The sequence below is a fragment of the Danio rerio genome, chromosome 19 (genome assembly GCF_049306965.1).
Source record: "Danio rerio strain Tuebingen ecotype United States chromosome 19, GRCz12tu, whole genome shotgun sequence".
NCBI lineage: Eukaryota > Metazoa > Chordata > Actinopteri > Cypriniformes > Danionidae > Danio > Danio rerio.
The window spans coordinates 38,002,388-38,018,410 of NC_133194.1; the positions used below are offsets into that span (position 1 = coordinate 38,002,388).

General features: G+C 36.0%; 1 protein-coding gene across 6 annotated transcripts in view; it reads right to left on the bottom strand.

The window, feature by feature from the left end:
- Positions 1–16,023, bottom strand: part of col8a2 (collagen, type VIII, alpha 2) — a 202,376-nt gene that overhangs the window by 54,518 nt on the left and 131,835 nt on the right. The window lies entirely within an intron of this gene.

Below are 16,023 nucleotides of genomic sequence, written 5' to 3' on the forward strand. Positions count from 1 at the left end.
AAAAAAATCTAATTCCAAAACTTTCTGTATCAGAAAGATCCATTAAAATAGGAAAACTGATCTAAAGTAAATAGTAACTACTCAACAGAGTGATTCACAAGCAAATCTGAAGCTGCATTATGAACCTTTAAAAAACAGTTGATTTCAGTAGGAGTCATTTGTTCGTAAATAGTTGACAAAGGACATCTTTCTTGATAAGATACCTAGATAAGGACATTACCGAAGCAGATGTGTAGATGTGAAACACATAAAACACATGCATCTACATGAATATGGATAAATATTATGCCTTTCAGAGCTTTTTAACCAAGATGAATATCCTTGAAAAGTTTGTAGTTTTCATGCATCATGGTGTTAAAGTGACCCTTGTTGAAAGAGGAGAGAGGGACCACATATGGTCTGAGAGAGAGAGAGAGTTGAAGAAAAACAGAGGATGGGGGCTAGGTGAGAGGGGGTCAGTTCTGCTAGAGCAATTATCTTGTTCCTGAAACCTGCTATTTAATGGAAATCTTCAGTCCCTGCCAAACTACACGCCTGCATCTTGGTATGAGCCGTGGTGCAGACACACTCGCTTTCTTGCGTTTGGTTTTTGATTGGACACTCCACTTAGATGTTTGCTTTGTAAGAAGTGGCCATTAGTTTCAAAGATGCCACAAAGGGGGAACGCCATCAAAATTCCTCGCACACATTACCTCTTTCTTTACCTCTTTTCATCCATCTGTGGACTAGCACTCACGCTCACCCAAACAGCAGGTGCCTATTGAGCTGGTAAAATTGGTTGTGGACACTATAACTGGGGCTTTTTTGCTTTGTGCCTTTGATTAGTGAGCCATGGAAGGTTAGCTATGTTGCGGCTGCGTTTCTGGATAATTATTCTGGATGACCACTTTTCCAATCTATTCATTGGGATTGTTGAATTCTGGGTTTGTAATATTGAATACTGTGCCGCTGGGGTCTCTGGCATCTGCTACGAACAGTGGCACATTCCTTTAGAGGATTGGGTGGGCACCGCTGGAGCTCCATTAAATAGACAAGCCATTGTTTATCAATGGGGCACAACAGCTATAGAGAAGCCCTTGAAGTGGAGTAAAACATGGAGGTGAAACAGACCACACATAACCTTCTTAAACGGCCTCTGAGAGGTTTGTTCTCATTCTTCGGTCAAGATTATACAGGGCCTATGATTTCTGTGATGTGGAAAATGTGGATTTGAGGAGTCCAGCAGTCATCAAAATGGAATTAGATGTAAAATGAGGAATGCTGCAGTATTTGGCACATTTTAGATGTAAAAATCAAACACAGGGTTTTACTACACTGTAAAAAATATATGATCAATAAGTCATGACAACTTATGTTTTTAGTTAATTTTAACTTATTAAATTCAATTAATTATGTTCCTACTTAGTTTTGTGAGTTGAGCAAGTCAGTTTAACATAAGTTCAAGTGATTAAACTTAAAAATTTAACACAATTAGTATTTGTTTAAAGTGTACTTAATAATAATAATAATATCAATAATAATAATAACTTAATTTAAGCATTTAAAATTTTTTAAAACATATAAAAGAATCTAGATTTCATATGTTTTTTTTAAACTGTAATATTTGTTCAACTCTTTCAGGATTTTAAATAATTTGTACATGCTTGTTTATGAATTATGAATTACGACCTGTGAAGAGATAATGCGCTGGCATTGAGGACTTCGATTACAACACATACACCTAATGCACAAATGGACTTCATTGAACGTACACATAACCATCACCTATATACTATATAACTGCAGGTTAATTATCTTTACATATGTTAACTTTAACTGTTAAAAGCTATTACTTAAGTTATTAATAACTAATAAAGTTATGGTTACAAATACTGATTACATTTCCGAATTAGATTTTAAGTAAAGTTTTATTAACTAATTTCGAGAGGAGCATGTGATATGATTGATTGCAGTTGGTCCCTATCGCTAATCATTAGCTAGCCAATCGGATTATTCTAAATTTAACATAAATATCTAGCCTAACTTCATTGTCTATCTTTGTTTTGGAAGACCCCCCCTATCCATATCTTCTCCCTCCTCCTCAATTCTAGGATCAGGCGACACGGTGGCTCAGTGGCTAGCACTGCTGCCTCACAGCAAAAAGGTCACTGGTTCAAGTCCTAGCTGAGCCAGTCAACACTTTCAGTGCGGAGTTTACATATTCTCCCCGTGTTTGCATGGGTTTTCCCTGGATACTCCGGTTTCCTCCCACAGTCTAAAGACATGTAACACAAAGAATTCAATAATAGTAACAGTCAAAAACATTTAATGCGTACACAGTCATGTGGTTGGCAGTCTATTCCAATAGTGCCATCTTATTAATTAAGGTATAGGCTAATCGAATCAGGGGAGCTTTCGAGAACTACCTGATCTCATATCCCTCTTAACGCTTATTGACCAGGCAGAAGCCTTGGGCTCGTCTACTGTATGTCCGACCTGAAGGTTCTATCCTGAGACAGCATGCCAAACCTGCTAACATAGTCAAGCATTATGTAAGTCATAATGCTTGACTGAACTTCTTGTTCAAGCTCTTGTTCTCTCCAGACTGGACTATTGCAACTCCCTACTAGCCGGGCTCCCAGCTAGCTCTATCAAACCTCTTCAGATGCTTCAGAACGCAGCAGCACGAGTGTTCTTTAACGAACCTAAAAGAGCACATGTCACTCTGCTACTCATCCGTTTGCACTGGCTGCCAGTTGCTGCTCGCATTAAATTCAAAGCTCTGATGTTTTCTTACAAAGCGATTTCTGGCTGCACCCCTTCTTATCTGCTCTCACTACTGCAGATTTATAGGCCCTGCAGAAACTTGTGCTCTGTGAATGAATGTCGCCTCGTGGTTTCATCCCAAAGAGGGAAGAAATCACTTTCCCGAACTCTCGCATTCAATCTGCCCAGTTGGTGGAATGAATTTCCTAACTGCATCAGAATGGCAGAGTCACTCGCTGTCTTCAAAAAACGACTTAAGACTCAACTATTTAGTCTCCACTTTCCTTACTAATCTGCAATTCCCTCATTGACCCCTCCACTAACTACATTAAATAAAAAAAAAAAATACAAAAAATAAATAAAAAATTATTACTGTTTTGCTTCTTACACTTTCTCTGCATACCTGAAACTTGCCTATAGCACTTATTCACTGTTGCTTTTATAGTTGTGTAAATTGCTTCCTGGTCCTCATTTGTAAGTCGCTTTGGATAAAAGCGTCTGCTAAATGACTAAATTTAAATGTAATGTAAATGTAAGTGTGAACACTTGAATGCAATAATTAATAATATTGTAAAGCTGCTTTGAAACAATAATTATTGTGAAAAGTGCTATATAAATATACTTGAATTGATTATTATTATAAACGACTAAAACAGTAACGGAATCATTTCGTTCACACATTTAAAAAATGCATGCAATTTATAGTTGCTTTACAATTTGAACTTTATCCTTTAAAAAACACATTTATATCACCTTAACATAACTCAACCCATATTGAAATTTATATGTGAAAACACCCATTATGTATGATTTTTTAAGTATTCTGCATTATGAGGGCACATGATATATTTTCATTAACCACCTCAACATTATAATACCTATAGGCCACAGCCAAGTCAGTATACAAATTCCTTGCAAACCACCAAAACAAGCACACAGACATATTACATTAAACAAAAGAAAACGGCATGCAGGTTTTGGAAAATTAAAGCTAGTAAATAATGTCTAAATTTCCAAGTGAGCTGTTTCTTTAAGATCTCCATCTGTAGGCGAAACCCTGAAGTCACTACTAATGTGCAAAAAACATTTGGCATAATGTAGGTGCTAACAAAGAGCCGAAACGCACAATGTCATGGACTCAAATATATGAAAGAAAGCAGAAGGTGAGAACGTGCTTCTCCATCCACTCCAAAGATAATTAATTGGCTGAAGTCAAAGCCACAGCCTGTAAGCGAGCTCTTCGTGACACAAAGTAAAGTACATGCAAATTACCCAAACAGCCCTTTCTCTAATCATTCATGAGTTGCTGACCAAGAGCTCTGCACTTTAGTATGGTTTGGAAAAGAATGTGTTTACTTATGTTTAAGGGAAAGGGGGCTAAAAATCAACGGACCACAGCCACAGAGGGAAAAAAAGCTATGAGAAAACCACTCCTTGCCACTGAATATGGCGCAATCCGGTTTTACATGCAGATGTGAGAAGAATTAATGAAATGAATCTGACAAATTAGAAGTTTTACAGCAAATCAAGCATACGCTTGAAACGAACACCATGGCAGAAAGTGGTATTTTACACCACAAAGGCCTACTCTCTAATGGCACAAAGGGTTGTCAGTAGGCAAATGAATTATAAATCTAAGCACAGCCATCTAATATTCCCTTTCCTGTTTTAACAATCTGCGGCCTGAAGATAAAAATATCACATTAAATGACACCATTCCCCGCTCGAAAACTCATGAAAAATCATATGAACTGAAATGGCTTCAATCACTGAGAGCTTAATGGTTATAAGCAATTTTTTAGTGACTGCCATGTTCGCTCTTTCAAGCCAAGCCAATAGTCAAGTCATGGACGAGGCATTTCAATTCGCTCCATGCAACAACCATTTTGTGGCTTCTGTGGGGTGGCAAAGGAATGTCGTTTTAATCCCTGTTGGATTCATGCCCCTTTTTCTGGACAAGACAAGAGTTCTTTGGTCCTCTCGTCTGGCTTTGTAGATCTTTGCAGACTGGGCATGTATCCATAGACACCCTGGAGCTCCACAAACCTACTATTGAAACGCAGACTAAGGAGACTCCATGCTTAGACATAATATATCAAAGTAAAGCAGACCACTGCATGTGTGTGTGTGTGTGTGTGTGTGTGTGTGTGCTAATCTATGTGGCAGATGTTAAGGCGACACCTCATGAGGACAATGGTTGCAACACGGCATACCAAATAACCCAGCCATGAATATTCATGAGAATGTGTTTGATTTACACTGCAGATATCGAGTTTTAGATGCATCTTAAGGCCATTAAAGCAGACTGTGGTATCAAACAATATCTAGGGGAAAAGATGTGCCTGAACACACTGAAATGACCATAGTCAAATGACTAGGAGGTATAATCTGAGTTTGCTGAACACTTCCAGAAATAAAGGTACAGGAGCTGTCACTGGGGCAATACCTTTTTTAAAAGATACATATTTGTACACAAAGGGTCCATAATGATATCTCAAAGGTACTTTTTAGGTACATTTGGGCACTAAAATGCACCTTTGAGGTACCACTGTGGATTCTTTGGGTACAAATATGTATCTTTTGTAAAGATACTGCCCCAGTGACAACTCCTTTACCTTTATTTCTGAGAGTGCAGCTAACAATAGTTTATCTCTGCCAATCAAATCTGGAACTGATTAAACAGTGGAGGAAATAAGTACTGAACATGTCAAGTTTTTTTCCTGGGAATGTTTCTAAAGGAGCTGTTGACATATAATTGAACCAGGGGTCCGTTCTTCGTACGTGGATTACTCAATTAGCTGGATTTGGATGTTGACGATTTGACACGATCCAGGATCGTTTCGTTCTTAGAAGCTGATCCGAGAGTTGTTGTCATAGCAACAGTTCTGCTAGGTCAAACCTGATCGGGAGCAGGTTCAAATCATATAAACAGGATTAGATCGGCTCGGTTCAAGCAAAGATAATACAGAAAGTATGTTCCGAATTCTGATATTTTCTTACAGTAGTAGTTATATACGCTTGGGAAAATGGTACATATTTTTTAAACTATATATATAAAGTTATAGTCATTAATAAAATAAATTAAGTTATACATATTAATTAAATGTATGCAATCTGCACCCTCGAAATGAAAGTACAACTGCCACCTGGTGGTGCAAAGAGAAAACTTATTGATATGAACTTTTTAGATCGCTTTAGTACAAATTGTGTATAATAAAAATGCACAATATGTGACTTTTTAAAGCAATAATACATTTATGCAGTCATAAACTTGAAAGTTAATATGCTGGTGATTTGATGCTTCACAAAAGTTGCAGCTGCCTTTACCAATATGAAAATACTTTTGTAAACAACCAGTTATTCTTTACGCCGATTAAAAAACGGCTACTATAATAAAGAAAATATTTTCTAAATGTGGAACTAAATACATTGATTTGCATTGAAATACATGATGAATACACTTGACACATGAAAGTGGAAATTGCAGCTCACAACAAATGTGGAAGGTTATTGCGTGTCATATTTAACAAGCCGTTTACTGCTAATTTGATGTCATTTTGCTCACATGGATAATTGAATATTAATCAGATGATGTCATTACGCTGCTGTGCCGTCAGCCAATCGTTGCATTGCTGATCATGATTTCGAGGATCGATAGATCTGTCCTTCAGCGATCTCAGATCAGTTTATCCAGACATTCTAATCTGATTCGCAAACTCGTTTGAAGAACCAAATTAGCGAGAGATCAGTTATCAAGATTAAAAGATCCAGGATCTGCCAAATCATCTTAGATCATTTAAGCGAGGTACGAAGAACGGACCCCTGGTTTTTGTAAAAACTAAAACAAAAACAAAAAATCTGAAAAATTAGTAATAACAATGGAATGACACAAGGATAAAGTACTGAACTACTGAATTGTGTTTAATACTCTATATCAGCGGTTCTCAAACTTTTTTCATCAAGTACCACCTCAGAAAAAAATAGTCTCTCCAAGTACCACCATAATGAGCAGTATTGAAATACAGTAGCGTAGTAGGCCTACTACAGCAGCTACAACTCTGCACAGTAAAAAAAACGTGGCAGATCACCTCAGAAATGTAGGTTATATGTCATATTTGGCATATTATAAACATAATTTTTGATAAATTTTGAAATATATGTAGCATGTACATGACATATTTCATTCCTCCGTGTACCACTAGAAGGAAGTCTGCGTACCACTAGTGGTACACGTACCACAGTTTGAGAACCACTGCTCTATATAAAAGGCTTTTTTGTGATGGCAGCTAAAAGACACCTCTCATGTGAAGAATAAAGTCATATGAGTGTAAAAAACTTGATGGTTCTGTGGGCATTTTTTATTAGGTTCAAGTCAGGTGACTGGCTGGGCCATTCTGCAGCTTGATTTTCTCTCTCTGAAAGCATTTTTTCAAGAGAGTTTGCTTGGCTGTGTTCTGGATCATTGTTTGCTAAAATGTCCACTGGTTTCATCTTTATCATCCTGCTAATGTAGATGTTGGACTGAAGCAGCTATTAATAATTTTTAATAAGGAAGAGCAAAGAGTTCCTGAAGAACTTCTGAGAGATTTTAGCTGCTGTCTGGGCTTTCACTGCCTTTCTACCCCTTCCTTTCTTCACGTGTTCAATACTTTTTCCCTGTATCTATTCATTTTATTACACATAGTGTAATTTGTGAACTAATTCGTTTTGTTTTCTTTGCTCGTTTGGATATTTTAATTGTTTCCAATATCTGGTGAAAATTTAAAGTAAACGGCACCTTTAGAAATATGTTTTCTGAGAAAAATAGTGACATGTTCAATACTTATTTCCCCCATATGGTTTGTATACAAACCATCACCAAATCAGCGCTTATTATTTTAAATATGAATAGTTTAGTCAATTAATCTTTATTTTGAAAGGACTTTATACTATGTAGACTGCTCAGAAAGACTACTTTACAAGGATGAACAGCAATAGTATAAACACTAGTTTAATTTGTGGGACATTTTCAAGATATCAGGCTGGTAGCAGAATGGTGGTAGACTGCTGCAGTTAGTCAATTTAAAATAACCTCGATCACTTTCATTCCAGATGGCTCATTTGGAAAGTGGATATGAATATATTTCTCTTTCCCGAGTATAACACTGACACCAGTGGATGCTGATTCAACTCAATTACACAAAAATTTCAACAAGGTCAGAAAAATGCTGACAGTGTGAAAAAATAAGCTGACTAATGCTTTAAAACGGTCCTACTATGGGCTTTTAAAGGTATTGTTTACCAAAGAATAACATTTTGTCCTATTCGATTACTCTTGTAATAGTCAAAGGGTCCAAAACAACATTAGCTGCAATTGATATTCATTTTATGGACAAATAATCAACTTTTACAGCATTTTGAAATATATATATATATATATATATATATATATATATATATATATATATATATATATATATATATATATATATATATATATATATAATGTGGGCTTCACTAATTTCCAAGTTGCTCTTGTAAATTTGTTGTGTTGACCTACAGAAAGCTGACTTTCTTTGGTACTGAAAACAGATAATGGTCAAATTTGTTTTATTGCAATTTTGGCAATGTGACTGCACCTTAAAGCAGTCCTATTATGCTTTTTACTTTATTTCAACTTCATGTACAGCATAAACAGATCTGCAAAGTTACAAAATCACTATCAGTAATCACTGCTTCTCAAACATTTAAACTGTAGTCCTAATAAACAGGTAAAAATATAACAAATTTTAAGTACTTGTTGTAGAAAGTAAGTCATAATTGTTTGGTTAACGTTCATAATAGTTACTAACAGAAAGTATGTCCCTGTTAATGTATAAACACTGCAAAATGTGATGAAATCTGAGGCTGAAGCAGACAGAAGGCTGATTAGTATGGTGTGTGGAGCTAATTGAGCAGGTAACTGTCTCTGTCTATCAATAACGCAAAACAATAGTGCTGGAATGTTCGGCTCTACAAGTGTGAGTTGTTGCTAGGTTTTGAGGAGACTTTGAGGCCACGAATTAAGTTATGGGGTCCAAAACAAATTAGCTGCTATTGACATTTATTTTATGGACATTTAATCAACTTTTTTTTTTAAATAAATCCTAATGTAAGCTTCACTAATTTCCAAGTTGCTCTTGTAAATTTGTTGTGTTGACCTACATAAAGCTGACTTTCTTTGCTACTGAAAACAGATAATGGTCATATTTGTTTTGTTGCATTTTTGGCAATGTGACTACACCTTAAAGGGGTCCTATAATGCTTTATTTCAACTTCATTTACAGCATAAACAGATCTGCACAGTTACAAAATCACTATTAGTAATCACGGCTTCTCAAACATTTAAACTGTAGTCCTAATAAATACACGTACAAATATGACAAATTTTAAATACTAGTTTTTCTCCACAGAAAGTAAGTCATAACGGTTTGGTGAACGTTCAAAAGAGTCCTCAACATAAAAAATAAGTTCCTGTTAATGTATAAACACTGCTAAATGTGATGAAATCTGAGGCTGAAGCAGACAGAAGGCTGATTAGCATGGTGTGTGGAGCTAATGGAGCAGATAACTGCCTCTGTCTATCAAGCAATAACGCAAAAATAATAGCGCTGGAATGTTCGGCTCTACAAGTGTGAGTTGTTACTGGGTTTGGAGGAGACTTTGAGGCCATGAATCAAGCAGATAAACCTCAATTGAAAAACTTGCCTGGTCTAGACAAGACTCCTCCATGCAGTTTTTATTGTCTGCAAGAAAAATGCTTAGAAAAAAAATAAGATAGTGATACAGCAAATTAGTGTTCCCCCTGAGGGGAAAAAGCAATAAAGATTTTTTTAAGAATGGGAAAGTATGAACTTTTCACACCCTCCTACGCAGACTAAATCTCTAAATCTAGACGACATCTAGCGCCTTTGCGAAAGCGGCAGGAAATAGATACAAAGGAGAGACAAGAAAACAAACACAGTCTAACTCTTTCTTTGCTTTTCCAGAATCTTTTCTCGTGCCGGGTGCCGTTTGCTGAATCGCAGGCTGCCTAATAAGGAGACTGTGGTTTCTGCTGGAATGACTTAACTAGTGCTTAAAATGCTATTTTAATGATTTGTGTGAGAGTCTGTGATGGGAAAGTGAGAGAGAGGCAGGCGAGAGACGATTGTACTAGTGTCTGTGGGCACCATGCTGCAAGATCTATTTCCATGCTAAATGCCAAAATCACTCTCATCCCCCATATCTCCCCCAAAGATGAATAATTCACTATAAATGTACTCTAAAGGCCTCGCTGAGCTGCTAAGTTCACTATAGCACAGAGGTTTGAACTTATTAATGCCAAGGACCCCCCGGTATGATGATCTGCTCGTTAGAGACCACTTTACAGAAATAAAAAGGCTCCTGAATATTTTAGAGTAATTTACGACTATGTGAATTGTGCAAAATTGTAAACATAGTCATGTTTCTAAAATTAAACGTTATTTCACAGAATCCAAAACAAATTTCTTTCTTTTCTTGCACTGGGAAAATATTACGGCTGAACAACAATCGTGTGAGCATCGATATTGCAATGTGTGTGTCCACAATATTCACAACACACGATTCAATTATTTATTTAAGATTAAAATATAAAGATAATTCATTCATTTTCCTTCAGCTTAGTCCCTTTATTCATCAGGGGGTCGCCACAGCGGAATGAACCGATAACTTATCCAGCATATGTTTTACACAGCAGATGCCCTTACAGCTGCAACCCAGTAATGGGAAACACCCATACACTCTCACATGCACACACATACACTATGGCCAAATTAGTTTATCTAATTCAGCACATGTCTTTGGATTGTAGTAGGAAACCGGAGCATCTGGAGGAACTCAAACCAGCGACCATTTGTTGTGAGCCAACAGTGCTAACCAATGAGCCACCATGTCACCCCATATAAAGATAATATTAAATGTTATTAAAAAAAAATTACTATTACAATATTAACCATGTTATTTTATGTTTGATTGTTCAACTTCTATACTGTTAGACTCTCCAGAAAACCATAAAGCACTGTTATTTACCTTTTATTTTTGCTTTTTACTTTAGTTTTATTTTTGCTCTGTCATATTTATATATGCTTGTCATTTATTTTACTTTATGACAAAAAAAGACTTGATCACCCCAGTCGATATAAATGAATGTAATCTTTCCAAATAGAGATATTAAAATCATCTGGTGAAATTCTATTAAAATCCTAAAATATATCACAGCAAAACAATAAAATCACAACTTCCGATTTTTCCAATATCATGCAGCCCTAGAAAATATGTACTTTCACTTACTGGAGAAGATTTAAATTATTATTATTATTTTTTTAAACAAAAATACCTTTTTAAGTATTAAGTAAAATCACCGAAATTATCAAAAATTAAATTTAAGATACTGTAAGTCAGGGTTTCTCAAACACTTTCCTGGAGGACCACCAGCACTGCATGTTTTAGATGTCTCCTTTGGCTGTCAAACCCATTACAGGTCTTGCAGGCACTGCTAACGAGCCGATGATCTGAATCATGTGTGTTTGGTCAAGGAGACATGGATAATGTGTAGAGCAGAAACGTGGTTGAGAAACACTGATGTAACTGAACTCAACAGTAGAGATAATTCAAACCGCTCCACTGACTTTGTATTGCGGCAAGCTGCCTCTGTCATTTCTGACAAATGATCAAAAAACAAAACAATGTCTTAAACATGGTATGTAACATTTTGAAAAGTAAACAGGCAAAATAACCCAGAACTATGCTTTTTTAAGATGTCAATCCCTTCAAAAACGAGCATTTAAGCACACAAAAGCAGGACGCAGGATGTTATATTACAGAACTACCGTTGTACCTGCTGGAATGAAATGCAATCATCGAGAAAAAAACATAATTTTTTTACCATGTCAAAGGACAATTTCACCACCCTGTGTGATCCTGAGAGGAGGAGATTTGTGATTCATGCTTTTATTTGACATTTTATCCATGTATGAATGCTTTTGTATTGCATTATTGGACCTTAATCTTTCTGCCACCAACTTTTAACCTTAAAAGTTAAAATTTTAAATGATAAAAATGTGACATGTGATAACCCAGATCTATTGTCTGGGTTGGTGTTGTATATTACTCTACGAAAACTTTGTAATACACTGACAGTGCATTTTATGTTGTCTTACAGACTCATTTCACTCTATATTATTTCTTATACATTATATTACTTCAAACTACTAAAATGTCACTATTAGTCACTTTGAACTCCAAAAAAACAAACTACTGTAAATATGGAAACTGTTAACTAACAATTTTTAAAGTGTAGCTTATATATTGGTAGATTATAAAAACAGTTCTGGGGTTATTTAGTTTCTTTACTGTATATGATGTCACACAGCAGCTTTTAGATATTGGTCTGTTTTGAGTTATAAGTCAGAAATGATGGCCGGTAGGGGCGTGGCCTAAATGTGCTCTGTCTCTATTGCAGTAAACTTTTACACCCGTCACAAACATGTAAACATTCATGAAAACATCTGCATTAGATTATATATATATATATATATATATATATATATATATATATATATATATATATATATATATATATATATATAAAATTAAAAGAATAATAATTAATTAATTAAGTCAGTTTAAAACAGGCTTAATCACATCTAAACTAAAACACTGACAAATAAAAAACATCTCATTCAGTGTGTACAGATTTGATTTGATAAAAACCACCTCATAGTCAGGCGTGAAAACATCTTATAATTTGTACATGTGATTATTACTGTTGGGAGAGAATTCCATAGACTTGTGGCTTTACAGATAAAAGAAGACCGACCAATAGAGGTTTTAAGTCTTGTGACAATACATTCGCCTCTTACCAAAACATGTCATTCGCAATGTTTTCTCTAATGTGGAATTTTACTACTTTTTAATGATGGAGCAGAAAAATTTAAATAAATTAAAAAACAAAACAAATATTGGCATATATAATAATATTATCAAAACTTAAGAAACTATGTTTTTTTTAAGATATTACAGTGATGGTACAACAGAGGCTTTTTTATCATGAATTTTAAGTGCTGTCTTGTTAAAACCAATCGTGTTTACTTTTGTTGAGCTTCAATCAGAGGCATTTAGATTAGCCTATATTAGATTAGTTTTTCTTTGCGCACACTCCTAAATTCTTTCATCATAGACAACATTCTTTTTAAATTACTTTTTATTTTACAGATATAGTGATTAAAATCAGCAATAATCAACAGTAATGACATATTTTCGACATATTTATGGAAGTGCACAATATACATACAATTTGAAGCAGTTGGTTGTTGCTGGTAACAGTTTATAATATTTTGATTCACCAGGGTAATTGGTTTAAATGATTGCATTTTTATTTTTGACATAAAATACATGATGGTAATTATATTTATAATATTGCCCTTTTGAAACCTAAAAATTCCCCTGGAAATGGATTCTACCATAGTGTGGGGTTACAGTGTTTTACATAAACACATGGCTTTGTTTGGGTTAGAGAACTTCATCATAACAGCCCAAAGAGGACACGAGACAGTCATAAAGACAAGTCATTTATACAGCAGCAGAACATTTGCAGTCCACTTGATGACCATTTTTATTCAGCAGTATTTCAGTTGAAGGACAGCAGAGGTACTGTTATGTCTGATGGGATTCAAAATAATTTAGTCAGCAGTAAGGCACGTAACTGCTTCTTTTGGTTGGGGGTGGGGGTGAGGTGGGGGGGGGATTTTTCAGTGAGTAATCTGATTGAATCTTTGGAAGGGAAAGGGGAAGTGGACTTCATGAAGAGCAGTTCAGCCCTGTCAGATCATTTCCATGTCTGCAATCCTCTTTCCCACAGGGATGATAGTAAACAGCTGAAATAATAAAATAAAATAAAATAATAAAATAAAATAAAAATAGGTTCAATATCATATGATAAATTCAACATTTATTTATTTTTTTTACAGTGAGCTAAAAAACACTTCAGTCAAATAAAATATTTATTGTTAAAGGAGTTTTTAATGACATATCTAAAGGGTTTAAATGCCAAAACCAACATTTTCTTCTTAAATGAACTTCTTTCTTGTGTGTAGGTTCAGTAATTTCAGTTATTTGGCGATGAATATGTTATTTTCATTTCCTTTAAGGTGAAATAACTGAACATAAAGAAATAAAATTGAGAAAAATGCTTATCTTAAAAAATAATATTTCACATGGCATTTAGGGGCTTTTGCATCTGAATATATTCTTTCATTTACTATGCAAAATTCCATTATATATTATTAAGTGTGGTTTATTTATAAACTAATTTCGAGAGGAACAAGTGCTTATGATTGACCATGGCTGGTCCTGCATCAGCGAACACCTAATCCTAAATTACTATAAATAATCAGAGTTTTTCACTTCAGTTACCTTTGCCTTGAAGAATCTCCCCTTCCACCCATGCTTCTCCCCCTTTTTTCTAGATAGGGTGGCAGGATGGCAAAGAGGTTAGGATTGTTGCCTCACAGCAAGAATGTAACTGGTTCATGTCCCTACCAGGCCAGTCGAAGTTTCTGTGTGACTTTTTGTTTACATGTTCTCCCCGTGCTCATGTGGGTTTCCCCTGGATTCCCCGGTTTCCTTCCACTGTCTGAAGACATGCGACATAAGTGAATTGACTAATTCAAAGTAGCACCACAGATGAACTCTTAAGCCTGATTTATACTTCTGCGTCAAGTGACCGGCGTAACTCACGGCGCAGGCAGCGCGCGTGGCTGTGCATTTATACTTCTGCGCTGTCTCTGTTGGTCTGCATTAACACTTCCGAAACGCTAGTTGGCAGTGAGGTGTAAATGCTCCTCTGTGTCGAGTTTCTTCGCTGCTTTTTTGCTTCTCCTGAACACTTCCGGGATGTACAAGTGGCTCAAACTCGCTCATTTTGAGGCAGGAATCGGCGGACGTGCAACAACTTTAACTATGAGGTAAACACAAAACAAAACTTTCCATCCCAAGCTCCTTCACGGGACTCCACACTTGTAAACAATCGCTCCATTGGGTTCGCGCCATTCGCGCGGCTCTCGGCCCCGCCCTGACTTGTCAGCGCTACTAAGACCAATCACAGAGCTTGCGCTACGCGCTGTTGCGACGTGTAGTTACATTTTTTGAGAGATGCACGTCAGTGACGGCGACGGCCACAGCGAAGGGCTATGCGTCAGCGCCGTAGCATACGCTATAGTATATACGCATAGTATAAATCAGCCTTTAGTCAGCCATATATCTCTCTCAGCAATTCCTAACTCCTAATTAGCCATAACAGCAGGGGAGTTCTCGAAACCTACCTGGGCTCAAACTCCCCTCTTGCCCTGCAAACAGGAGGGAACCCATTCATTAGTTCATTAGCTAAGTGTGATCTCTTGAAATATATTTTAAAATGCGAGTGTGTTTGCCAAATAACAGAAGTTATACAGTATGTATGCATTTAACAGTTATAATCTTACTGGGATAAGGCCATTTTCCTGTTGCTCTGCTGCTTTCTTGTCAATTGTAGCTGTAGCTTAGCTTCTTTTTGAAGTTCAGTTTTTATTCTAAATTCAATTATTAGTCAAACTCTGCCGATCAAATGAAATACTCCATAAATATTAAATACTACCACCATTGTGTTAGCATCGCAGCAAACATATTTCAACAGTCCAGTTGTAAGTATTATTAGCTCACTTTTTAGCCTGTTTTCTCTGTCCTATATAACTGTTTACACTCTAATATCAAGACTATCAAACTCTGTCAGCCAAATTAAATACTAACTCTATAAATATTAAATAATACCACCGTGAGCACATTGTGTTAGCATCGCAGCTAACATATTACCACAGTCCAGTTTTGAGTATTATTAGCCTGCTTTTTAGCTCATCTTTGGCCTGTTTTCTCAAGTCAAATTAATTACTAGGTCTTTAATTTTAAATCTCTCCCATGAACACAGCATAGCAGATCACACCTCACATGTAAACAACCCACAGTTGTAGTCATGCAGATCCAACTGAGCCTAGTTTCTCTTAAAGTTTTTTTTCCCTTCACTTTTGTCAATTGGTGAAGTTTGTTCTTTGCTGCTGTCACCACTGGCTTGCTTGGTTTGGGACTTGTGGAGCTGCACATCGATGGATTTGCTCTTCAGTGTTTGGACCTTCAACAGTAAAATTTAAACCACACTGAACTGAAATGAACTTCAACACTGTGAACGACTCAGTTTTAAATTACTAG